Raw genomic sequence first — 25,734 nt, 5'->3', positions numbered from 1 at the left:
GATAGAAATTAACTCAACAATTGTTTTTTGTCTGAAATCAAAAAACTCTAGCCTTGGGTAGTACACTAAGATTTATGAATTGGATATGAAAACAATGCATGAAGACAGTGATAAAGGATTAAATAATAAACTAAATATTCAAAGTGTAACAATTATTTTAATTAGTTTATCTTTTATTTTACTAATAGAAAGACAGGGGGCGGGGGTGGTGGTGGTTGCAGGCACTTTTGACTTCGGGGAACTATATATTTTACTACTTTCCCAGAATAAAGTGCAATTGCACCTCCACTACACTATGGGGCAATTGTGTTCTTCGTGGCAGAGTGTTTTTTTTATATCTTGTGTTTGTTTGTTTGCTTGGGTATGTATCATATGCCATAATTTGACATTTTTTCTGCGTGTGTGGTGGGTGGAGTAAGGAAATTCTTTAATTAAACCGCACTGGCTGGTCTATTTGTCTATTGAGCGCAGTATACCAACACGAGGGCATGGGTAGAAGGATGGAAAAAAAGGTATGCTCGTGGTAAAAATGAAACTACCTAATAGCAGAAATAGGAGCTTGTTTACCCGTGATCCTACCGTTTGTTATAGAGATACACATTTTAAAAAAAAAAACAAAAAAACTTAAAGCTATTTTGACTCTTCTCCCTGACAAAACCTCTCCACTTCAGTTAGGTTAGATGTTGTTTTAAGCATGGACAGCCTGCTTGAAATCAAACCAAAAATTTTAGGTAAATTCAGGTTTAAGGACTGAGACAGCCAATCCAGAAAACTGTACTTGTTACTCTGGTTTAGTAGAGGTGGTAAATTAAGCAGTGTTTAGGGTTTTTGTCTTGTTGAGGTTTCCAACCTAAGCGCATCCTCAACATTGTCATTTCTTCTTGAACATTATTCTTAAGTATCTGCTGATAATGACTGGAACTCATGCGACCCTTAACTTTAATAAGATAGCCAGGGCCAGCAATGGCCACACAAGATAACAACCCTTAACTTGCTCATATAACTTGTCATACCATATTTTTAAAACAAATTTGCGCTAAAGCGCCAAACTCTCTTACCAGTAAAAAATCTAAATTTTCAGCGCATTTATTTGACTGTGTAATGTTAGATGATTTAATAAAATGTATGAAATAAGAATATTGCCAAAGCTTGTGTCCCATACAAACAAAGATAACACTTGAAACTTGTCTACCTACCGTAATTACTTGAGATTGTTGAGGGGCATTTTTTTTTCCAGAAATAATGGTTTAAAATCAACGTGCGAGCAGAGTTATTTTGTAAAAATGTCACAAAATACTGCAAACGTTTTCATATGACTGTATATTTTAGCAATTAGGAGAATCATAATATTTTCAATCCCCCAAGGGAAAGGTAGACAGAAAGAGATAGAAATTATCGTCTCACAATGTATTACAGCAGCAGGTCAGAAACATGACAATCATGTCAAGATGTTGTCCTTAGGTAATTTGTTCCGTTCCTTTCCCAGAGCAGGCAAACAAGGAGCAAGTAAACCAATTACAGTTTGACATGAATCATCGAGTGGGCCCCACCACACTGCTCCGGGGGATGGTAGCAGGCTAAAGACTCACAAGCTAATTTCCTAACTCAGTGTCCACGTCCACCGCTTTTTCTCAACTTACCACATTATTACATTCTATGAGTTTAACCAGGACAGGGAAAATCTTTGTGGTATAAGTGGACACTATCACGCTCACTAAAATCTTGTCGGTCAAGAAGAATATTCAGAAAATCATAATATTCACTGCCATGGAAGGCATATACTTGCCGATAGTGTTGGGCACATTATTTTTAAAATTACTTAGCTTAAGTTTCTAACCCTTTAAAATTAGCTGAGTTATTAACTGGATAACTCTATAGTAAACGTAAATAGTTACCAGGGTAAGTAAGTATTTCTGTTATTTTCAAAATAAGTTGTTGTATGTCAAAGAATTAAAAATTTTATGAGCAATACAGTATTCGAGTCAGTTGAATAGAGAAGAACAGACAAGTAGTTGTGTTATAGAACATTGTAATATTTATTGCACCTCATGAGCATCAGATTTATCCTACAATTGAAGTTGAACAAAAATAAAAAATAGACAATATAATAAAATAAAATTCAGCAGTATACGATTTAGAGTGAGTTTAATGAGTAAAATCTAACCATCACAGCCCAAGACAACTAGTTAAGTAGACATAGCCCAGTGTACCTCAAATATTTTCTTCAAAAGAAAAGTTTATTTTAAAACAATATCGCAAAGCAATCAGATTTTTTACAAGGTTGCAACCTGTATCTGATCTACTTAGGTACGTCTCTCGGCACATATCCGCTTTTTTCCTTTCCTTTGCCCTCTCTGGCCCTAAAACCAGCCCCTTGTCCGCTCGCTTGCACTCAGATGGCTGTTACCATGACAACCCTCTTCTTTCAGTGCTGGCAGAAGAAAATTATAAAGACAATGTGTTTTCCATGTAGATGAGTTTTTATGCGCAAGAGGGAGATACACAGTGTCCATTTTGCTTCCTCTTTCACTGAGGAAGAAATTGAAGTTTCTAACTTTTTTTACCCATCTGTCTGATTGCCTGGACTCGTGACTGCACTGAACCTTAACGAATGTAACATCAACCAGGGAGACTCCGTTAGAAGTCTTTGTGTCCTTTTTGACTCGAATCGGTTGTTCCAGTTGCATGTGAAAGTTATTACGAAAATGGCTTACGCGATGCTGTCTCAATCTGATACGGAGATTATAATTCTTGCTTTTGTTTCATTTCATCATCATTTTCCCTTGAAAAAGTTGTCGGACAACCGGGCAGAGACGTTTTGTAAGTTGTGCGCCCGACGTAAAAGATGCACGCCCTGGATGTCCGGGCGAAAGTTATTTCAGACACTGTTGTAATGCATTGCTTTCTCTAATTTATTGCTTGACTTAGATGCTGCAGCCAGATTTTGACTGAGACAAACCTTGATCATATGGCCGCAATTTTAGCTGACTTAAACTAGTTTCTTCTCCGTTTTAGATGTAAATTATGGTTCTTTTACCAACATACACAAGTTTTCAAGGTCTTGCCCCATATCTATCTGATGTAGTTGCACCGAATGTTCCTCTACTCTAAACATATTTAAATTTTAGCTTTAAATGATAAATTTTCTACTTGATTGATATGGATAATGATTAACGAAGGCGGGGCTCTGTTGTGGGCAGAGCTGCACAGCCTGACAATTGTGGCTGAGAGAAGGGCACTGAACAAGCTGCTGTCAATCATGGACAATTCACTACATCCACTACACAGTATCATCTCCAAGCAGAGGAGTAGCTTCAGTGACAGACTGTTGTCGCTGTCCTGCTCCACGGACAGACTGAGGAGATGATTTGTCCCTCATGCCATGAGGCTCTTTAACTCCACCCGGGGGAGTGAAAGCCCACATTAAACCCTAAACCTCACATTTGCATAGTTTGCTTTATTTTTATTAGTGTCTATCATTTAAATGCTTCTTATTGTACATGTTATATTGCGTATTTTTTCTTTATCTTTTATTTTATTTTTTAACATGAGGATACTGCTTGAAATGTGAATTTCCCCACAGGGATGAATAAAGTAATTTTCTCCTTCTTCTTCATCTTCTTCTTTGATCAGTCCAGAAGGGAAATAATAGAGACATGCATGTGTTTCGAACTAACAAACTACATTTATTTACATGACAAGGAAATTGAATCAAACAAAGGAAAAAACAAAAACATTGTTAACATTAGCCCTCGCAGTTAGAAAGTAGGAACGGGGGAAGAAATATAAGTTGCCGCATGGCAGAAAGGAAAAAAAAAACTTCTCAAAAAAAAGTCTCTATCCTTTTTGGTCGCCTCTTTTAGCTGAAATATAGGGAAAATAAGAACCATGGCTTGGTTTTGCCATGTTTCCTGGCTGGGGAAATGAGGCAGTGGCTATCGGCCTCGTTGGTCGCCATTGCCCTCAAGCGCCGTAGGCCCGAGGGCCTAGAATAAGTAATTCAGTTACTTTTTGGATAAGGTAGTGAGAAACTATTAAAAAAAATTACTATTTTAAAGTAACATGCCCAGCACTGGCAACCAGTGAGTCATTCGACTACTGTATCTAAAAAAGAACATATTTTCACACTTCTCCACGATAACTCGATTCCCGCTTTTCTCACTTAAGATAACATTATTAGCTCTTATATGCTTGCGCTTATTGTTCAGAGTACCCAGATAGTATGAAAAAAACCTCACCACACAATTTAGGATTAATCATTTATGAAACCTAGGAGATTGACCCCCCCAAAAAAATTCCAAGGAGCTCCAGGAGATCAAACAAATAAATAAAGAGATCAAGAGCTGTAAACACCACAGCGATTAAGTAACAGATCCGAATACCACACAAACAGTTGGAGAAGAAAAGCAGGTATGGTAACCATCTTAATCAAAACAACAATTTGCATGATCATCTAATCTATTGGATCAAAATAAAACCAAATTCATATACGAAAGCTTCAAGAGGCTGCAATGATGTTTCTCAGGTAAATGCATATTCAACTGCTCAACAGGGGATATCACTCCTCCACAGACTGGTCATAAAAGTAAATCAAGAAAAGGTGGATTTTTTTTTATAAGGATCCGGGGGCAAAAGATAACTGGCTTGCTGCATGTTAGAAACAGAATGCAGCATATCAACTACTAAAATAAGGCCCTAAATTGAGAGGTAGATGTGTTTACATCAATGACAACTTGACACTCTCATCGCTACGAGCCAGGTTCGATTCCCGTTGCATCAAATGTTGTGAGATTAGGATCAGCGATATTTTATATGGTAATTCATTAACATACATTCTTGTGTATAATGTGTATCCCAACTTTGAGTTCTAATTAGGTAAAAAAAAGTGGAGGTTATACACTTTAATACTAACTTATTTGCACTGGCTCCTGGTCCGCTTAAGATGTGACTTTAAGGTTCTCTTACTAACACACAAATGTTTGCATGGACCTGCCCCCTCTTATCCCTCTGATTTGATTTTCCTCTATTTTCCTGTATGGAGCCTCCTCTCGAACAATGCTCGTCTACTTGTGGCTCCAAGAGCCAATAAGAAATCTGGAGGCTCGAGGGTGTTCTCAATACTGTAGAATGCTCTGCCCCCTGAGATAAGATGTGCAACCTCAGTGGAAGTGTTTAAATCTAGACTTAAGACACACTTCTATTCTATAGTTAATGATTAAAGCAGACGTCATACTTATCTTTTACTGTCCTTTCCGGTGTCCTAGTTGGTGGTGAAATGAGGGAAAAGGACAAACCTTGTTGAGTCATTGGTGAAGCACCTTGACCTGAAGCATGACATCGTCTGCATCGAACAGCCAGCTGAGATGGGAATCTGCGTTGTTGCTGTCATGGACTTTTTGGACAATTTAACATATTACCAAGGATTTGACGTTTACAAGCAGAGAATAGTCTGACTTGGATCAGAATTTGGATTTTGGTACTAATCCGTCAACATGACAAGGGGCAAACGAACAACCCTGTATACATTTTCTAGCAGTCTGCTAATGGCATGGCTCGTACTTGCCCCTTTAGATCAGTGTCTGAAACTCATGACAAAAAGTTACTGGACACCAGGGCAAACAACTCTGAAAAGATATCTGCCCAGCCATAAAGTTGTCTGCCACCTTTTTCACAACTTGAAGCACAATAAGACAACTAATCGCAAAAAAAAAAAAAAACATTGTTGCAAAGTATTAAGGATTGATAATCAAGAATATATAACAGAACAACTCTTTAAAATTAAGTTTATCATAAATCTTTTGATAACATCCATTGCATGCATATGACATCGCTGTTTTCCATCTGTCATCAGTATTTACCTGTATTTATTCACCTTCATTCATGCAATGTTTGTGTTGCGTCGTCTGCTACATTCCACGTGAACTCCTCTTTCCACGATGCTCTTAATGTATGTTTACATTTTGTAGCGCCATACATTTTTTTAGCTTCTTTTGAATATTTCTTCTGGGGCTGAGGTTTTGGCTAGAGTCCTAACCACTTATCCATTTTTCTTGCGTTCTCTGTGCGTCTACTTTGGAAAATGACATGCAGATGCACGACCTTATAAGGCTAAGGAAAGTCCGGAAGCTCGAAGTTATTCGATGCAGGCTTCTTGATCGGCTGCTGAGTATTTAAATTGCCTAATGAACCGAAATTTCGAAATTCCCAAAGCAAACGACGATTTTGAAATCGGAATGAAGCAAACGTTTGATTTGAAAAAAAAAAAAATCTTTTTTTTGTTCCTTGAAAAAGTTGTCAGCCACCCAGGCGGAGACGTTTTGTAAGTTGTACGCCCGACGAAAAAGATGCATGCCCCGGGAGTCCGGGCAGACATTATTTCAGACACTGCCATTAGGCAAATATACACATTTGCCACTTTTATCTTTCAACATGAATAACCATATTTATTTGTGTATAAGGCTCACTCGTGTTTAATGCGCAGACACTATGTTTAAATAAAACTCAGTATACATGTTTTCACGACCATAGGGCGCACCGTGTTCAAAGGTGCAGTCTCTGTAGCTATTTCTGTATATGGTTCTGTTAATTTTTGCTACTTTTTATTTTTTTTATTGTTTATATTTGTCATTGTTTTATGTTTATCTGACGGTTCTGTGATATGAAATTTCCTCCTGGGGACAATAAACTTCTATCTCTCTTACCATGCTGTTAATTGAAAACCAAAAAATATAAATAACTATGTCTACTCGTGTCAAATGGAAGCAAGGGAAGAAAATGAAACCCTCGCCACAAAAAGATAAAAGCTCTTGTAACATGACTTGGTCTTAGCCTCTGTGTTATAACCAGTGTTGGGTTTGTTATTTTAAAGAAGTAATTCGTTATAGTTACTCACTACTTCTAACCCAGTTAGTAACTGAATTACGTTTTAGTAAAAGTAGTTACCAGGCAAGTAACTATTTCCTTTGCTTTAAAAATAAGTTGGTGTTTGCCAAAGTATTTTCTAAGCAGTATTTGAGTCAGTTGAGGAGGTAGAGTGCTCCTCTTGGGATCGAGAGGTCGCAGATTCGAGTCCTGTCTTCTCTGAGTTAAATGTCGAAGAGTCCTTGGAAGACACTGAACCCCTGGTACCCCCAGTAAGAAGGTAGTCACATCGTAAAGCACTTTGGAATGTCTTCAGTGACTTGAAGAACACTATATATATATATATATATATATATATATATATATATATCTATATCAGATAGATGACTTTGCACTTTTGGTTTTGCAAACTTAGCATTTTTTACCAGAAATAAATTCCACTTTCCCCCACTCGAACCAGGCAGTCAGGTAGGTTACCCTAGATGAGAAAATCCCCCCACCCCCCAAAAAAACTGACTGAGCACTTTTTCCAGGATCACAATCTTTTACAAGCAAACGAGTAGGTCATTCTAGAGGTAAATGACCCAGCCAAAAATGGTTTCGCGTCTCAACGTAGGTAATGCTGTTATGGCTCACAGCCGTTCTAGTTTTGTTTTGTTTCTTTTTTATGGTGGGACTCTGACAACAAAAGGCTGGGTCCCTCCTTCAATGCTCAGCTGAGCAATCAGGTCAGCTCATCTTGACAGACAGTAGCACACACGCACAAAAAGTAAACATGCACAAGTACATGGAGCCCGCAGCTGTTTCCATTGATGTCAGTCCCGATTTGGCAAAAATAGTTTTTGTTACCAAGCGAGAACGCAAGACCAAGGAAGGAGCTTTGTTAAGAAGACATTTTGTCTCACTCCCCAAAATTGTTTGATTAACAGCGCGTTTGGAATATAAAAAATATATTCGAGGATTATAATCAATTTTGGGAACAATGCTGTCATGAATAATGTCGCTGAGTAACGGGGCTTCTTTGCACTCTTGACTTTCCTCAAATTTCGATTTCATCAATTTAAATATTTTTTTTTTCAATAACACAAGCTTCGACAATACAAGCAGTCGCCGCGCATCGCAGTCTGTTTTGGTAGGAGCCATAGACTTGTGTGTCGCTCTGCCCTTTGACTGACAGCATACACCAGCCTATCAAAGTTGTGTACACAGACAGTCATGCCTGCCCAACACACACAGAGCCCTCTGTGACTTCCCCCCAGTGATAGCATTTGCTGTGTGTTTTCTGCTGCAAAACAACAATGAAATTCTGTGAAGTATTGAAACCGCGAAAAGGAAACTACGATACAGCGAGGGATCACTGTATTGGCAAAAATATATCCCATTTCATTTCATCCTATGCTCTCCGACAATCCAGTTCCCGTCCCCCCTTCTTTGCGCCTGTAAGCACTTTGTTCCTTCGTGTGCTCTCCGGGAACATGGCTGACACGCGATAAGGGCATGACACAACACGCCCCAGCTCAATATGTCCGCCTAAATCACTTGTGTGAAATACGCAACCTGCGGGCCAGATCATGCCCGCCAGGGTTTTTAATTCAACACCCAGACAAGTACGAAAAAATAGAAAAATCAGCTGCAGTTTAAAAGATGTCCTCTTGATGTTGACATAAGCCGGTGACACTCGCATACCAATTGAAGCTATATTACTTTCTCTTTCTTTTTCTCTCTCTCTCTTTTTCACTGTTTCTCAATATCTGTTTTTCTCTTTACCTTATCTTTGTTCTATCTTTTTCTTTCTGTTTTTACTCTCTCTTTTCTCTTTTTATATATATATATATATATATATATATATATATATATATATATATATATATTGATATTAGAGAGAGAGAGAGAGAGAGAGAGAGAGAGAGAGAGAGATTATACTCTCCCGGGCCAGAACGACATTGAATATAAACAACATCTTTAAAGGTGGTCAGGTAGGTTACCTTTGATGTAAAAATGCACACACAGAGAAGTGGAGTCGGCACTTTTGGTTTTGTTGACTCAGCATTTTCCCAGAAAAACATTCCACTCACACCATCTTTTGCAGGCCATCAGGTAAGTTACCCAAGATGTAAAAACTAAAAAAAACAGCTGACTCGGCAAATTTGGTTTTGTTTACTGAGAAACTTTCCCAGAAATACATTTTACTTCACCAGGCCAAAACAAGTTTGGCCAGCATCACAATCTTTAACTAGGAATCTGGAAGTCACTATAGAGGGGAAAATTCCCCAAAATCTTTTAGTTTTGCTGACTCAGTAGTTTTTCCAGGAGAAATCCCCCTCTTCCAGGGCAGAACAACATTCAATTTCAGCACAACGTCTTAAGGACAGTCGAAGGTTTACATACTGCATATGTGGAAAAAAAAAGTCAAAATGTCAACTAAGCACTTTTGTTTTTGCTGACTTACAATTTTTTACCCGGAAGACATTACACTCTCCTAGGCCAAAACAACATTGAATTTAACACTCTTTTTACAGGCAGTCAGGTAGGTTAACCCAGATGTGAAAACTGCCCAATAAAGCTTAATTGGTGTTCTTGCTTTTGCTGACGGAGCAGCTGTCGCAGAAAGACATTTTTAGCCAGTTTTGGCTAGGATCACAATCTTTCACAAACAATCAGGGGCCATTTGGAGGTGAAAAAAGGGAGTTGCCAACCCCCAAACGGTTTTGCATCTCAATGCCGATTATGCTCTAATGGCACACAGTCATAGCTCAAATAGAAACCAGGAGCAAAGACATCACCTTACATCTGTTAAAAGCTTCTAGCATGCCAAAGATTGTTTATAATGCTTTTTTTTTTGTATGTGGCGCCACGTATCTGAATCAGTTTGTATTTGTTGCCTGGGAAGAGTTCATCTGAAAGCATTCCTTCTTCTCATTCCCATTAAATATTAGCTCGATAAAGTCGTGTTTTATTTCCCCAGAAGGAGGTAACACTGCCGCCGCAGGTCCCTCGAAAATAAAGCCGCTTGGTTTCAGTTTTTCTTTGCAACAAAAACTTTTTTTTTTCTGATTACACCGCTTATGGAGAATGCTAAACACTGGCAATAATGCAGATTTTTGTTAGTAATTGTTTTCCTTTACCAAGAGATGTTTGACCATTTCTTTGTTAGTGGCGAGACAATACTGATTATGCACAGAACGTGTAGTGCTCCTCCCCACAATCATGAGGATATGTAGCAAAATATTTCACGCACCGGGTGACTCGAGAAACTTTGTCTCAAAGTTGCTCGTTTTGGTATATATCCTCTACAGCTGTGACGTCATGGGACAAGACAAGACTCTTAACAATGGCGCGCCTCTTTAAACATATGAAACAGGTCCATAACAGACGCCGATTGTAGTGAACATTGATCACATACAGCTCATTTTTGCCTTGGAGATATTGTAACCTATATTGTACCCTGTCACTGGGGGACTTGTGATTGTTTTGTCCGAGTTGCTGCTTCGATCTCCAAAAGCTGCATGAGGTATGTTGTCCTGCTGCGGTTACAGTTTGTGTTCCTCTTTTCTTTTGCCAACGTTGTACCATTGCTGACCCACATGAAACACAATACCAAGGCATTCTCCACAAAAACTACCAAAACTTGGCTTAAGCACTCATAAGCTATTTGACTAATTAACACGTAAACAGATATGGAGACCGGCTTGCAAGGGTGCTAGTGTTACTGAATGTCGTTACAGCTCAGGAAGTCAAAGATGAGACAGGCTGTCTTCAAAATGCATTTTTTATGAAAATAACTGGAATATATATATATATATGTATATATATATATATATATATATATATATATATAAATGTATAGTTTATGGAAAAAAAGCATGTACTATTTTCTCACATTTATGATGTTTTAGTGTGAGTGATGCAATAGGCCTGTTTAGAGAAGCAATTTCTCCAGGCAGAACAAAAGGGCAGGGTTCACACAGAAGAGAAAAGCTCCCGTTCAAATATGTGAGCTGAAAATGAAGGCTGTGAAGTCAAATGGAAAATCATTGGATGGGGTTTTATAAACTGCAGATTTAAAGTCCATCTGACTGCAAAAAAGAGATCAGGATTAATCCTCTTAGCCGTTTGTTTAGTAATCTGATTTTGTCAGATTTTTTTGGGGCTGCTGAGGTTGCAGTTACTTGTGCTAAACATAGACTCGTTATGACGATTGTAACCTCTGGCAAATTCCCCCCCCTGCTGTGATATCCTGCCATATATTAACAACATATCAGCAGAATAAATTCCCCAATCAATAATATACTATATGCAGTCCGCCAGACTGTTTATAAACAACGTTGTGTCTTCACAATGTCACTGAACTATGTCATGCTACATATCATTGGAAAGCTTAAACTCCTGAGATTCAAGATACGATTAATATGTACTTATCACATTCAAAATGTACTTATCACAAAAACATCACGATCAGTCTGAAACAAGAGACCTGAAAACTATAAAGCCGGCATAACTAGCCAAAAAGTGCTATGAAATACAACTCATGACACGATTCCCTGCAAGCATTGTCTGGTTACATTCATGAGAATCCAGTAATTCCAACCATGTAAAATGTTACCTAAATACATACAAAAACGCAAACAGGTTAAAAAAAATGCCTAAAAGCATTCTTGCATCTTTTGATGATCCTTGTTGTAATTGGTTCCTTTCGCTCTATAATTCCCTTATTGAAAAAAACAGACTTGTCAGATGATTTCCAAAATGGCCGCAATCAGCTGACCTTTTGAGTAACACCACTCTCGACCAATTATAAGTCATTAGCCTGTGGAAGGATTCAGGCGAGAATTAAAACCTTCTGTTCCTGTGTGTTCCAACTTATATTACTCATTGTTTGTAGAACTTGCAGTGATTATTTCAGTTTGGGACAAAACTTCTCAACTATGGATCTGCAAAGCATGGACCCTTTACCACCGAGTGCCCACTCAGCCAATGAGAGCGCCTAACAGAATGGAGGTGCAATTACACTTTTTTCTACAGGGGTCATACCCCTTTTTTCATGGCCAAATTTAAGCACTTTTCAAGCACGTTCAAGTACAATTTTTCAAGTTTTCTAGTACCATCAAATGGAAAAAAAATCCAGCACTGATCAAAAGAACGGTTTTTTTTTTGGTGGTCAATTGATGACTACTATAAAGACTCTATCTTGCTGCTAGCACATACTTTGTGCTCCGGCGCGGTGGTTAGCGTGTGTGGCACAGTTCTGAGGTCATGGGTTCAAATCCAGCTACCAACCTTCCTGTGTGGAGTTTGCATGTTCTCCCCGTGCTTGCGTGGGTTTCCTCCGGGCACTCCGGTTTCCTCCCACATTCCAAAAACATGCATGTCAGGTTAATTGGCCGGTCCAAATTGTCCTTAGGTGTGAATAAGCGAGCAAATTGTCTGTCCCTGTGTGCCCTGCGACTGGCTGGCAACCAGTTCAGGGTGTCCCCTGCCCACTGCCCGGAGATGGCTGGGATGGGCTCCAGCACCCCCACGACCCTGCTCAGGATAAGCGGTACAGATAACGGATGGATGGATGGATGGATGGATCTATAATCTATTTGCAACGATGGGCTGCTTTAAACTAACAAGAATTCTGTCATTATACTTCAACACACCTGTTTACAAACACAAAATAGGCTCAATAGGTGTTGGGTAATAATGGAGTTCAATACGGAAGACAAAAAAGAAAGCATGTATTGCACGAATAAAAAGCAGAAAAATTTGCCAAATTTGCACTCATTTTAATGACATTGGTTGCTCTGAAGGAGAGTGACTTGATTTTTTCAATCTTAAAGACTGCTGATCTTTTATTTTTTTATTTTTTTATTTATATTCTATGTCTGTCTAAATTGGTTAAAATGGACTTGTAATTTTTTTTGTATTTTATCATTTATTAATAGCAATAAAGAGTTAATATTCTCATCTTATCTCATTAGCTGCACCGCTTATCCTCAGTAGGGTCGCGGGGGTGCTGGAGCCCATCCCAGCAATCATCGGGCAGTGGGCAGGGGACACCCTGAACTGGTTGCCAGCCAATCGCAGGGCACACAGGGACAGACAAGCTCGCTCACACCTAGGGACAATCCACCTGAAATGCATGTCTTTGGAATGTGGGAGGAAACCGGACTGCCCGGAGGAAACCCACACAAGCACGGGGAGAACATATAAACTCTGCACAGGAAGTCCAGAAGCTGGATTTCAACCTACGCAGGAGGTTCCCAAGACCTTAGAACTGTGCCGAACACACGCTAACCACTGCGCCGCCGTGCTGCCCAGAGTTAATATTTTTTATTTATATTCTATTGTTTTGCATTTTCAGGGATCTTGTCTCATTGTTCTGACGTTTTGGGAGCCAAAAGAGACAGAATTCCCATGACGAGTCTAATAAACCTGTCCTTTCAGATGCAACAGTAGAGGGCAGTCACGCTTTACAGGATAACTCAATAATTAGGACTGGAGCTACCCTCTCAGTTATTTTTACATACTTTAAAAAATATATATATTCAAAAGTGTGGTCTATCGAGGCAGACAGCCAAGAAATAGGGCAATGGAAATAATTTCAAGTATTTTCAAGCACTTTATTCAAATTTCAAGCATTTTCCTGACCTTGAAAACTCAACATTAACATTCAAACATTTTAAAGGATTTCAAGCACCCATACAAACCCTGATTCTAGTACAGTAAAACAAAAACAAAAAATAACGTCAATGTCAAACGCGCTCCTCTTAGTGGAGCTGTGTGCACCCCTAGGGGGTCCCGCCCCAGTATATTAGAAGCACCGGGCAATGCCAACCCCGGGCTGTGTAGCATCACGCAAAAGGAAGTGCTCATACACGCAACCAAACTCGAAGCAATAATGCAGAAAAATGTCAACAAGGCTTTGGACACACGTCATAGTGACTTGAGGGGAAGAGTGCAGATGCAGCCACACACGACTTGACATGGATGAATGTAAGTGCTTCTTCTTTTCCCTTCCATAACTCACATGCCCACACACAAGCTAGATTGTGATCCCTGATTGCTCATGGAGCATGATAAGAAAATTTAGTTAAAGCGTAATCTGATATGCATGATTTGAGGTTTCATCATGGCTTTCTCTTTTCCTCTTGGAAAAGGGTTGCATCCATAATTTACCGAGGCCTCTGTTTTTCTCTCTTTTTCCACTCCGCCTCACCCTCTTGTCTTGCCCCACCAATTGGTTTTTCACCCTGCATCTCACATATGTCAGTCTTTCATAGATTCGCAGAGGTTGCGACTTATCCCAGTGAGACTTATTTGAGACATTTTGAACACATTATTATATAATCAAATATACATTTTTTTAATCACTGGTATTATTTATCACTTTACATGTTATTTTCACACTATACCACAATATCAACCTTGACCGCGATGTAAAAGCAGAAAGAAGAAGCCGGCACATCATCTACCTCCCGGATCTACCGGGAGTTGTTTACCGGTAAAAGTGTAACCGAGGATGAAGAATTGATTCGATTTAGTGATTTGGAGTGAAGATGATAGTTATCTGACTAACTCCTAATATGTTACGTTGTTACTGACGAGTGTGTCTAAGATATGCATGTACGTGTAACGTTAGCATACCGTGTTCTCTCATTTATTTTTGTTTTGAATTACCTTTCAAAATGACATGTATGTTTTTGGTAATGGATTTTATCAAATAAATTTCCCCCAAAAATGCGACTTATTCTGCAAGTGAAACTTTCACGTGTTTTTTCCTTCTTAATTATGAATTTTTAGGTTGGTGTGACTTAAAAATAGGTAAAGTGCGAAGTGCAATATAAAGTGCTTTGGAGGTCCTCATTGACTGGTTAAAGCGCTATATAAATGCAGTCCGTTTACCATTTACCATTTCTGCCTGGTAAGACTTTGTATTTATCCAACCTTGCATTTACGCTTTATTCCATTTGCTCCCTTTTGTTACATCCCTTGTCCCTATAAAAACTGTGCGTCCACATTTTGACCCTTCCCACCTTATACGATGATTAATATTTTTCAAAGCATGTACATATTTTTTCTGGCTGTCTAAAATCAAGTGCTCCATTTCCCGGCATCCCAAACAATTTTAAGTTAAAATGGAAATGTACTGTAGGTGTTAAAATGAGACGCTTACCATTGAAGGATGTCTCGCGTTTCACGTCGACAAAATAGGCACCTTAATCCTCCCCGATTGCAGGCTCCTGAAACCAGACAAAGCAGGAAGAGAGCGACGGGCGTCAAAGTGTGCGGCCAAACACAATGTGCTTTTTAGTAATACTCAAACAAGACTGGAGGTGGTGTTGTTTATTCAGATGTAATAAAGTTCCCCTGTCGGGGATCTGAAAGATTGGAGGCGCGTAACAAGCCTTGACAGCGTGTGCGTCTAATCCCTGACAAATATTACACTCAAAGAACTTAAAACGACAAATGCGAAACGATTTTTTTCACTTTCTCTCTCTGTTGGTTCTCTAAAGTCTTAAGTTGCCGATGCAGCTGTCAGTCTTTCATTGTTTTGATGAGATGAGTGAAAAAGATTTTGTTTTTACAGTTAGTATCTTGTCAGTGTACAGTCGGCAAAGACAAACTAAACGGTACATCTTCACAGACTATGGATTTCAACATGTTGAATTACAGTTAACTATATGCCTTTTATTTACCTAAGTATGATCTGACAATGAGTATGGGATACAGACAGGGCATAAAAAAAGAGTCTCGCCCGAAAGAAAAAAAAACAACTTGAGAGTCTTGTCAACTTAATTTGAGTTTTTGAATCTTTAAGTGACAGCTTAATTTATTTATCTTCATGCTGTGCTGCAAACATTTTGAAACATAGCAAGCACAAGGGTCTTTGCTTGTCATCCTTCAAGCTCGCAGTGACGTGTTACCGGGGGAGAATTTTGTTTGTCTTTTTACTACCCCTACTCTCTTCACGTGTCTCCGCATCCGAGGTTTTTTTTTATTTTTATTTTTTTATGGGGTCATTTGAGGGCATGCTACACTTCATACTCAATGATTATAGTCTGTGCTTAATGTACTGCGTGGAGGATAAATGCAAACAAAACACCCTGCTACTGATAGGGCCACTACCCCCTATTGTAGTGGAGGTGTAATTGCACTTTATTCGAACGCGCCTTTGAGGGTATGTTACTAGTAGGCTAAATGATAAAATATACTCCTGAAAAACAAAGCTAAAACTTTAGTGGTTGACATTTTTTTACTGATCCAGCCCACCTGAGCGTACCTGGTGTAGACTATTTTATAAGGGAGGTGGGTGTCAAAAGTGCAATATATACATCATTCCAACTGTGAAGCCATATTAAAATGACAGCATTAGATTTATGAAAGAAATGTCCCTAAGCGTGGTTAGTTGAAAACTTGTGTACACTCTCAAGTATACGTTATTTTAACAAGGAACAAAACCTCCAGTGCCTCTCATTAAGTGAACACCCTCTGCAATAATAACAAAAACATTTAATTCTTACAAGAACACACACATGAGCTCACACCTGCTCATTTGTTTCAGCTGTTGCTATTGCTGCTGCTGTGTTTGTGTATTTACCTATTTTATATAGCAATTACGCTCATTAGGGTCATGGCTTATTTGAGTCCTTTTCAGGTGGATAAGATGAAAACGGCGGGATAACGTCCATACATGAATGCACCATGACACTTTTAACACTCAGGTCTGTAGGAAGACATGTAAAGTCAAATAAAGAAGGATGAAATATTTTTGTTTTCAATTTATTGTCCTAATATATATATTTCCCCATCCTTTGTTCCTACTACAAAACGACATGAGTTGATAAGCTAAACCTTGACTTGTGAATAACTGCGGCAAGTTGAAGTCGAAATCTATTTTTTGTGATTTGCATCTATTGATGCTATTATGTTAACAGGATGCTAACGATTAATTCAAGTAGGACGGTTTAGTTCAGTCAGATTCAGAGGAAATTTGATTCAAACCAGTGTTCTCTTATGTCTATTAAGAATAGATTCTAAAGAAGAAAATGTTCAAAAGTATAAATCAAGTCAATTAATTTTACATTGAACAGCTTGAAGCAAGCCTTTTATTAAGAGAAAAAAATTAAATACACGGTTGTGAAGGAGTATATGCCCTCTTCTGAATTCTATGTTTTTTGCATATGTATGACTCACAAATGTTTCTGATCATTAAAACCAATTTTAATATCACACAGAGACAACCGAAGGAAATACAAAATAAAGTTTTGAAATGTTGATTCCATATATTAAGGCACAAGAAAACCCAGGCCTATGTGAAAAAGTATTTTTTTGTTCCTTTCCTCAGAAAAGTATTTTAATAATACTCTGTCTCAGACATCGTGTCGTGAACCCCCTAAAAAGATGCTTTTCACCCCCTGGAGGTCTGTGAACACCACTTTAGGAACCACTCAGTTAAGCAAATAATAGAAGCATTGATTCCCTTGGTTGTTGATTTACACCCCATGAGAAGAGGAAAGAAATAATTTTGTTTCAGAAATGCGCAGCATACCAGGATGAGGCTGGTCTCCACAGTGGCAAGAATTCTAGCATACAGCGTCACCTTGTTGTATGCAGGGAGCATGGCAGAAGACATGAAAACCATTAAGAGAGTTTTCAACACAGCCCAGAAAATCATTGATGAGTCAATGCCAGCTTGTGATACAATATTTAAAGTAATCTCTCTCAGCTCGTCCACCACCTCTATGACCAGTTGCTCTCTGGTAACTGGACTGCATTTCTATAGCGCTTTAACAGGTCACTAAGAACCTCTAAAGCTCTTTACAATACGTACACTTCTTCGTTACCCATTCACACACACACACACTCACACACCGAGAGTGATATACATAGCCAACCATGCGCCTACCAGCTTATCGGGGGCATTAGAGGTTCAGTGTCTTGCCTAAGAACACACTTGATTTGGCAGAGCTGGGATTCGAACAACCTCTTTGTTCCTAAGATGACTGCTCTACCTCTGGTAGGCGCTACAGGTCCCTTAAACAGGACTGAGGACAGGACGGGCTCAGAGATACTCTAGGTTTACACTGCAGGGAAATCAGATTTTCTTGGACGAATGCGACTTGTATCCCAAACTGTTAAAGTCTGTCTGAACGGCAAATAACTGCTTTTTTTTCAGACCAGACCCAGGCCACTTTCATATGTGGTCCTAATTCGATACGTATCTGGTCTTTTTGAATGTCACGTCTGTGTGAACGGTCGAGACGAAATCATAAGACATGCACGTCATCGATAGGTGGTAACATAGCTATTCTGGCCTTTACCAGGTGGGAGGAAGAGGAGAATTTAACAACCACGACAAACGAAAACAGAGTGTCATGACGTCACACATCCATGGAAGATGAACACTTCTTTATTTTATAACTAACGGAAAAGCAAACATGCCATCACATAAAACTAGATTTACAAAATGTTGCTCGATGTTAGTGATAGTTAAAAATATTTACATTTAAATTACACCAGACCCAACAGCATTCAATGGGGGGAAAGCGAGGTTCAGATTTATTTAATATTTGGGCGGACAACGCTCCGCTGTTAACATCCAAGAGTACTTCCTCAAACATCAGCGCACTGCGTGTGACGTCATGCGTCCTCTTCTGCGCATGTGGACTAGTTATGGCATTTACACAGGACAAGTCGCATTTAGTTGGAAATGTGAAAAATATCACAAAAACAGCAGATTTCAAAGCATTAAGCTCTGCAGTGTGAACCTAGCCAGAGACTCATCACCCTCAAGAAGCGCGCAGCACGGAAAATTAAAATAATTGTTACGATGCACTATTTTCCATTGCACTATTATTACCTTGAATTAATGCGTACTAAGGCCGAAATTACTTTTCTCTGTAACGAAATTTGTTACCAAGTACAGAATTACATTGTTATTCTGCCAACTCATTAAACGCATATCGTAAAGTCCTCTGACTGGTGAAGGATTTTGGGCCCTCATGTAAACCAACTCTCTATGAAGGGGTGGGCATGATAATTATAATTTTTATTATAGTAATACATTCTACTTCAAAGCGTCTTTAAGGACACCCAAGGTAGCTGTACATAAAGTACCAAACAGCAATAAAGCTGTCATGGTTGCCATGGCGCCCACTTGGCCGCGCCCATGTGTGTCATGGTTGCCATGGCGCCCACTTGGCCGCGCCCGTGTGTGTCACGGTTGCCATGGTGCCTGATTGGCCCCGCCCGTGTTGTGCCAGCTGTGGCTCGTTTAGAGATTGACTTTCTCTGTATGTAAAGCTCAGCTCTCTCTTGCTTCAGTGTCAGCCCGTCAACGAACTTCTGCCCCACAAGACGTGGGTTCTGTCCTGTTTTCCTGTGATATCTGCGGTCAGGTATTGTTCCCGTTTATTTTTGTACTGCTTAATTTCGGGTTCCAGTTTTGTTTTCCGTGTATTCTTGTCCTGTTGGTTAGTTTCTCCAGTTTTGGTTCCCGTCTAGTTTCTCCTGTTTATTTTCGTTACCCTGATTCATTATCGATCTTGTCGGTCTCTGGCGTCCTGTCTTTCCACGCCAGACCGGATTCCTAACATGCATGACTCCCTATTTCCCATGAGATAAAAAGCTTGTGTGAGAACGTCACGCGTTTGGGTCCTGTATCTGTTCTGGTTAGGACCGTACGGGCTGACCAAGAAATGGACCCAGCAAACGCTCACACAAGCGCGGATTGGGGAGAGCTGTCAAGTGACGACACCGTCCTTCAGCTGCCGTTGCAGAAAATTGAACAGATCATGCAGCGTTGGCAGGAGAAATTAGCTAAGATTACTGAGCTCCTGTCACGTCGGCTGTCGGCAACAGCCCCGCATCCTGGGTGCTCTCCTCCTGCCGTGCTGTCTCGTTTTCTGCCTATTTGGCCCACGTACTCACCCGCCATGGCAACTGCTGTGCCTCGAATGGGTTTTTTGGGAAAATTTGGCGCCGATCTGTCCGACGCCCCCGTCGGCCTCTCTGCCGCGCACGTCAGCCTTTCCGCCGTGGCCGCCGGCCTTTCTGTCGCGGGCGTCGGCCTGCCTGAATCGTCCGCCTGCGTGGCTCGTCTGTCTGCCTGCCTGAGTCATCTGTCTGCCTGCCTGGCTCGTCCTTCTGCCTGCACGTTTTCCAGCCTGGCTCGTTCGTCTGCCTGCACGTCTTCCAGCCTGGCTCGTTCGTCTGCCTGCACGTCTGCCTGCCTGGGTCGTCCGTATGCCTGCCTGGGTCGTCCGTTTGCATGCCTGCCTGACTCGTCCGTCCGCCTGCCTGACTCGTCTGTCTGCCTGCACGTCCGCCTGCCCGGGTCTTCAGTCTGCCTGCCTGACTCGTCAGTCTGCCCGCCGGTCGACCCACCTGACCCGACGCCCGTCGGCCTGCTGAGCACTGTAAAACAATAATTCAACTACACTACATTTAACTACATACAATATAATATAATTTAACTAAATCCAGGAACGGTGCCGGCGTCTCAAGCACAGTGTACGAGGATGCTGAATTTCTCATAGGGCAGATATTCTCCCGACCGTACATACTCACACTCTAAGTAGGAATTCTAACTCTAAAATAAGATACTCAAATCTGGTGGCAGTCCCCCTTTTTTTCCTAGTGGGCGGCATTAGTCCATTTCCCAGTCTTCCTCACTTTTCCCCTCTCCAGGGGGTTCCAATTGGACAATTAACCACCTCTACTATAAATACCCATGGCTGCCACCTCAGGTTGCTGATACATTCTGATCCCCATAGACTTTCCCTTGCCAAAACTACAAGCTTCTCCTCCCATGACCTCCTACTTCAATTCTCTCATTGTTCCACGTTCACCCACTCTAGACCTGCCCCTCCAACCACCTTCTTTAGTGCCCTCTACCAAAGATTGACCACTCAAGCCATCTTTTTTAAAGGTACTCCCAAATCTCCCCTTAAAGATTTTCATCACCTCAAGACCCCCTCTCAAGTTTCTTTCGCAAGCCTCCCTCTCCAGGAAAGTTTTTGTGTTGCAGTTAAATAAACGCCACCCCTGGTGGGATTTGATTGCATCCCCTGTATAACATCCCCTTGTGTCCTGCATTTGGGTCTTTCCGACCCCTCAGACAACTAGCACATGTTTGGTTGTGTGTCACCTTATGCAGGAACAATATACATAAGGTAAATCAATAGGGCAAAACTAAGCACAGAATGTATAGTGTGTATGGTAGTTTTGGTCCTTTTATTTGTAATTGATTTTTTTGCAATACACTGTTCCTGGAGAATAAAATAAAATGTCTTGGACAGTTTTCAGAAAGGAAGCAGACAGCAAACTCCCACAAAACTCTCCAGAAGAGGGCAGTTTTCTTAAAACTAAAGCATATCATATGATTACCCTTGTGCTGTCTTCATTTTAAGGACAATTTTACTACTTTTTTATACTGCTTACATGAAAAGTGAATAAAAACAACATTACATTTTTTTACTGTTGGGACCAATCCAGGAAAAGTCATAACATTTAAAGTTAAGTAAAATATTATTCAAGGAGATTTTTCTGGGTTTTAACAACACAGTGCCACGGTCATTTTGACCCGAGGACAATAGGAGGGTTGAGGACGAAAAAAAAAGAAAATTCGAACAGAAAATGCACTTTTAATGTTGAAAATTGCATTGAAATTGCTATTCTGGTCTGAAAAATCAATGGTTACTGCTTAGGGCCCGGTCACACAGCCGTTTGCGTCTGTATCGCGGGTAAAATTTGGCGGGGTTTTTTTTGCCCGTGCTTGCCCGCGATGGAAAATGCGCAAAATTGGCCAACCCGCTGTTCATCGGTGGTATGCCCGCAAAACAGACGCCGCGACTGTTCCGCTTCCTCATCACGTCATTTCCGCGTCATTTTCTCGTGTGGACCACGGGTATAAAGCTCCCGAGCCGGTGTTGTGCCCAAATCCGACTCCTACGCAAACCCCCCCCCCCTCTCGCGTGAACGCGCATTCTTCTGCGATCGCTTTTGTTGGAAGCGTGCATTGACGTTGGTGACTTTTTCATCCGCGTTAACAAACGCATTTTGTAGAATACGATCGCAGTTTATTGTTTAAATAAACGCGTTATATAGACTAGGATCTCCCAATTGTTATAATTAGCTCGCTTTATTGTTTTAATAAGCGTTTTATATAGAATACGATCACTTTTGTTGGAAGCGCAGCAGAATGCGCATTCACGCGAGGGGGGGAGGATTTTATATACAGTACGATCACAACAAAAACAAAGACGGAATGGTTTAAGTTGTATTACATTCCCAACAAATGCAAGACGAAGTGGTTTTGGTTATATGTTCGCCATTACATTCCCTAAAAGTGATATAAAAGTGAGATAAAACGAGGTAAAAGTGGTTGTAGTAGCGAGGGGATGCATTTCTCGGCATAACACCGGGCTGTAGAAATCAGTCCCGTGAAGATCAAGATTTCAAGCTATGGCACCAAAGAAGCCAATATGTTATTATTGTAATAGTTTTTCATTTTGATTTTATTATCTTGTTATGAAATGAAAATAAATGTCAAGAAATAAAAATGGATTAAGACGAGGTCACTACGGTGACGGGGATCCATGTCTACCCCTTGACGTCTCGAGCACAACTGACGTGTGCTCGGCAAATCGCGCTGTATATTCGCGGAGAAAGGCGTTTGACCGTCACACGCGTAACACGCTAATTTCACGTAATAACACCGCGATACAGGCGCAGAACATGCTGTTACCATGCTCCACCCACGATTACCCGCTGAAATTTCCCGTCCTACCCATGTGTAACCACGCCCTGGCCGCGCCCAGAGCACGTCGTTCCGCGTCATTTCCGCGTCATTACCTCTTGTGCCGCCCGCTGTTAACACGTGCTCAAAGTTTTGAGCAGCGCAAAACTTGTTCACGCGGCCAACCGCGCGTGAATTTCCGACCGCGTGTTAAGCACAGCTGTATCTCGTCTGTATGGCGATCTCAAAGCGTCCAATAGCGTCCGCCTCACAGGCAGAAATTTCTGGCCGTGATTCAGCCGCAAACGGCTGTGTGACCGGGCCCTTAAGTCAGTCTCCGAGCAATCACTACTTTGTACACTTCTCCCTACTAATCCTGACATTCTGTAATTTTATATCTGTTGTTCGGTTTTGTTATGTGATTGTCTTGTCTATCCTTGAGTGCCATGTCATGTTTAGGGCCATACCACCCTGAGACCACCTGATCTCAAGAGGCTAAGGAGTATTGGGCCTGGTTAGTACTCGGATGGGAGACCACCTGGGAATACGAGGTTCTATAAATAGGTAATTTGGGGCACACTTTGCTGCAACAACACTAAGTCTACAAGCCCCCCTGCTAAAGAAGTTCTGAACATTTGATGTAAATTAAATTTTGGTTATAAAAATCCCGAGGCGAATAGTGGCTTTGCAGCGATATTTTAAAAATATCAATTTCAATCAAAGTAATTCTCCAAAACACCCACAAGGTCGTGGCAACTTCCTACAATGGCATCTCACAGGCATCCATGTGTGTTAACGGGCTAATTACCAGCAAAAAAATGACCCAGTCGAGGTATTATATGTAATGCATTATGTAAAGCATTTTTTTATATCTGTTACCAATTAAAAAAAACAATAACATTTGAATCCTTTGAAAATTACTTTATTTGTTTTGATTGTCAGATGGTAATGAATTTGGGTACTGGGGTACAAACATTTTTGTTCATATTTATAACAGTTCATACTTCCAGTTTATGTTGTCTTTCAATGTGTTATTCTTCAATTCCATACTATACCATTATAATCTTGAAAAATCAAAGTCCGTTTTTGGTTCCATTTTCCATTTTAAACTGTTATTAGATTGTCTTAACACATATTTTTGGTAAATATTGCCAGAAATTGAAAGTTTGGCTTTGGGCAGCCTGTATGATACTTGGTTAATAAAGGGTTAAGTTTATTTATTTTTGGAATGTATTTTGACTCTTTTGTGAATGTATATAGTGACCAAAGTAATTCAGTGGAGGCCTATGAATGCACAAGGAAAAATTTGATATTCCGTTGAACATAAACAATTATCAGTTGCCAATACCAACGGAATACTTGACTACAGTCTCTTGTTTTCCCTGAAAAAAAACAGACAAACAAACTATCTTCTGGGACCAGGTTACTCAGTGTGAGGCCTGTAACATTCTATTCTATTTTATGAATGAGAAGTGCAAATACTCTTACAAAATTGTATTTTATGTGGATTTTGGTCCACGCTGGGTGTCAATACAGATGCCAGTAAACGTGGCAGAAGGCAAGAATCGTGCAGGAAAACGAGCGACTGCCGTCTAAATAATTTATTCCGAGGCTCATCTTTACTCGCGCCAGGGGGGGATTTCGGCTTTCAATTTTCTCCGCATTTTCCTTACTTGCCGTGTTACAGCGGCGGTAAAGGATTTGTTGTGATTGGTGCGCAGAAGGTCAGAACCAATGTGTTTGTACGTGCGGGTGTTATTATCAACTGGCAGTAAAGCCAGGGTGGTGATAATGTTTTCATTTGGGATCAAATTATGTATATACTGGACTGTCTCAGAAAATTAGAATATTGTGATAAAGTTCTTTATTTTCTGTAATGCAATTAAAAAAACAAAAATGTCATACATTCTGGATTCATTACACATCAACTGAACTATTTCAAGCCTTTTATTATTTGAATATTGCTGATTTTGGCTTACAGCTGAAAAAAACTCAAAAATCCTATCTCAAAATATTAGAATACTTCCTCAGACCAAGTAAAATAAATAATTTTATAACAGCAAAACTAAATCAAACATTTGAAAATGTCCATTGATGCACTCAGTACTTGGTTGGGAATCCTTTTGCACGGATTACTGCATCAATCCGGCGTGGCATGGAGGCAATCAGCCTGTGGCATTGCTGAGGTGTTATTGATGCCCAGGATGCTTCGATAGCGGCCTTCAGCTCATTTGCATTTGTAGGTCTGGTGTCTTTCATCTTCTTCTTAACTATACCCCACAAATTCTCGATGGGGTTCAGGTCAGGGGAATTAGCAGGCCAATCAAGGACAGTGATGCCATGGTCAGTGCACCAGTTACTGGTGGTTTTGGCACTGTGGGCAGGTGCCAGATCATGCTGGAAAATGAAATCCTCATCTCCATAGAGCTTTTCAGCAGATGGAAGCATGTAGTGCTCTAAAATCTCTTGGTACACAGTTGCATTTACTCTGGACTTGATGAAACACAGTGGACCAACACCAGCAGCTGACATGGCTCCCCAAACCATTGCTGACTGTGGGAACTTCACACTGGATTTCAAGCAACTTGGATTTTGCTCCTCTCCAGCCTTTCTCCAGACTCTGGCGCCTTGACTTCCAAATGAAATGCAAAACTTGCTTTCGTCTGAAAAGAGGACTTTGGACCACTCTGCAACTGTCCAGTGCTTCTTCTCCATAGCCCAAGTCAGACGCTTCTTCCGTTGTCTTGAGGTCAGAAGTGGCTTGACCATGGGAATACGGCTATTGTAGCCCATTTCCCGGACACGTCTGTGAACTGTGGCTTTTGATACCTGGACTCCAGCTTCAGCCCACTGTCTTTGAAGCTCCCCCAAATTCTGGAAGCGGCTCTTATTCACAATTTTGTTAAGGCTGCGGTCATCTCTCTTGGTTGTGCAGCGTTTCCGGCCACATTTTTCCCTTCCAACAGACTTTTTGTGGATATGCTTTGAAACTGCACTCTGTGAACAGCCTGCTCTTTGAGAAATTTCTTTTTGTGTCTTACCCTCCTGATGGAGGGTATCAATGATGGTCCTCTGGACAGCAGTCAGATCAGCAGTCTTCCCCATACTTGTGATTTAGTTTACTGAATCAAGCTGAGTGTTTTTAAGGC

The 25,734-nt window shown here is 40.5% G+C and overlaps 1 protein-coding gene across 1 annotated transcript in view; it reads right to left on the bottom strand.

Annotated features, from left to right (window-relative positions):
* The window catches only part of zmiz1a (zinc finger, MIZ-type containing 1a), a 142,087-nt gene that overhangs the window by 64,108 nt on the left and 52,245 nt on the right, over positions 1-25,734 (bottom strand). Inside the window, exon 4 of the mRNA XM_088350982.1 lies at positions 15,020-15,086. The gene's annotated coding sequence lies outside the window, so the exon portion shown is untranslated. The remainder of the gene's footprint in view (positions 1-15,019; positions 15,087-25,734) is intronic.

Source organism: Urocampus carinirostris, chromosome 13 (genome assembly GCF_059441175.1).
Source record: "Urocampus carinirostris isolate Australia breed hairy pipefish chromosome 13, RoL_Ucar_1.0, whole genome shotgun sequence".
Taxonomy (NCBI): Eukaryota; Metazoa; Chordata; class Actinopteri; order Syngnathiformes; family Syngnathidae; genus Urocampus; species Urocampus carinirostris.
Note: the sequence above shows the minus strand (reverse complement) of the source record. Positions and strands in the feature narration are given on the sequence as shown.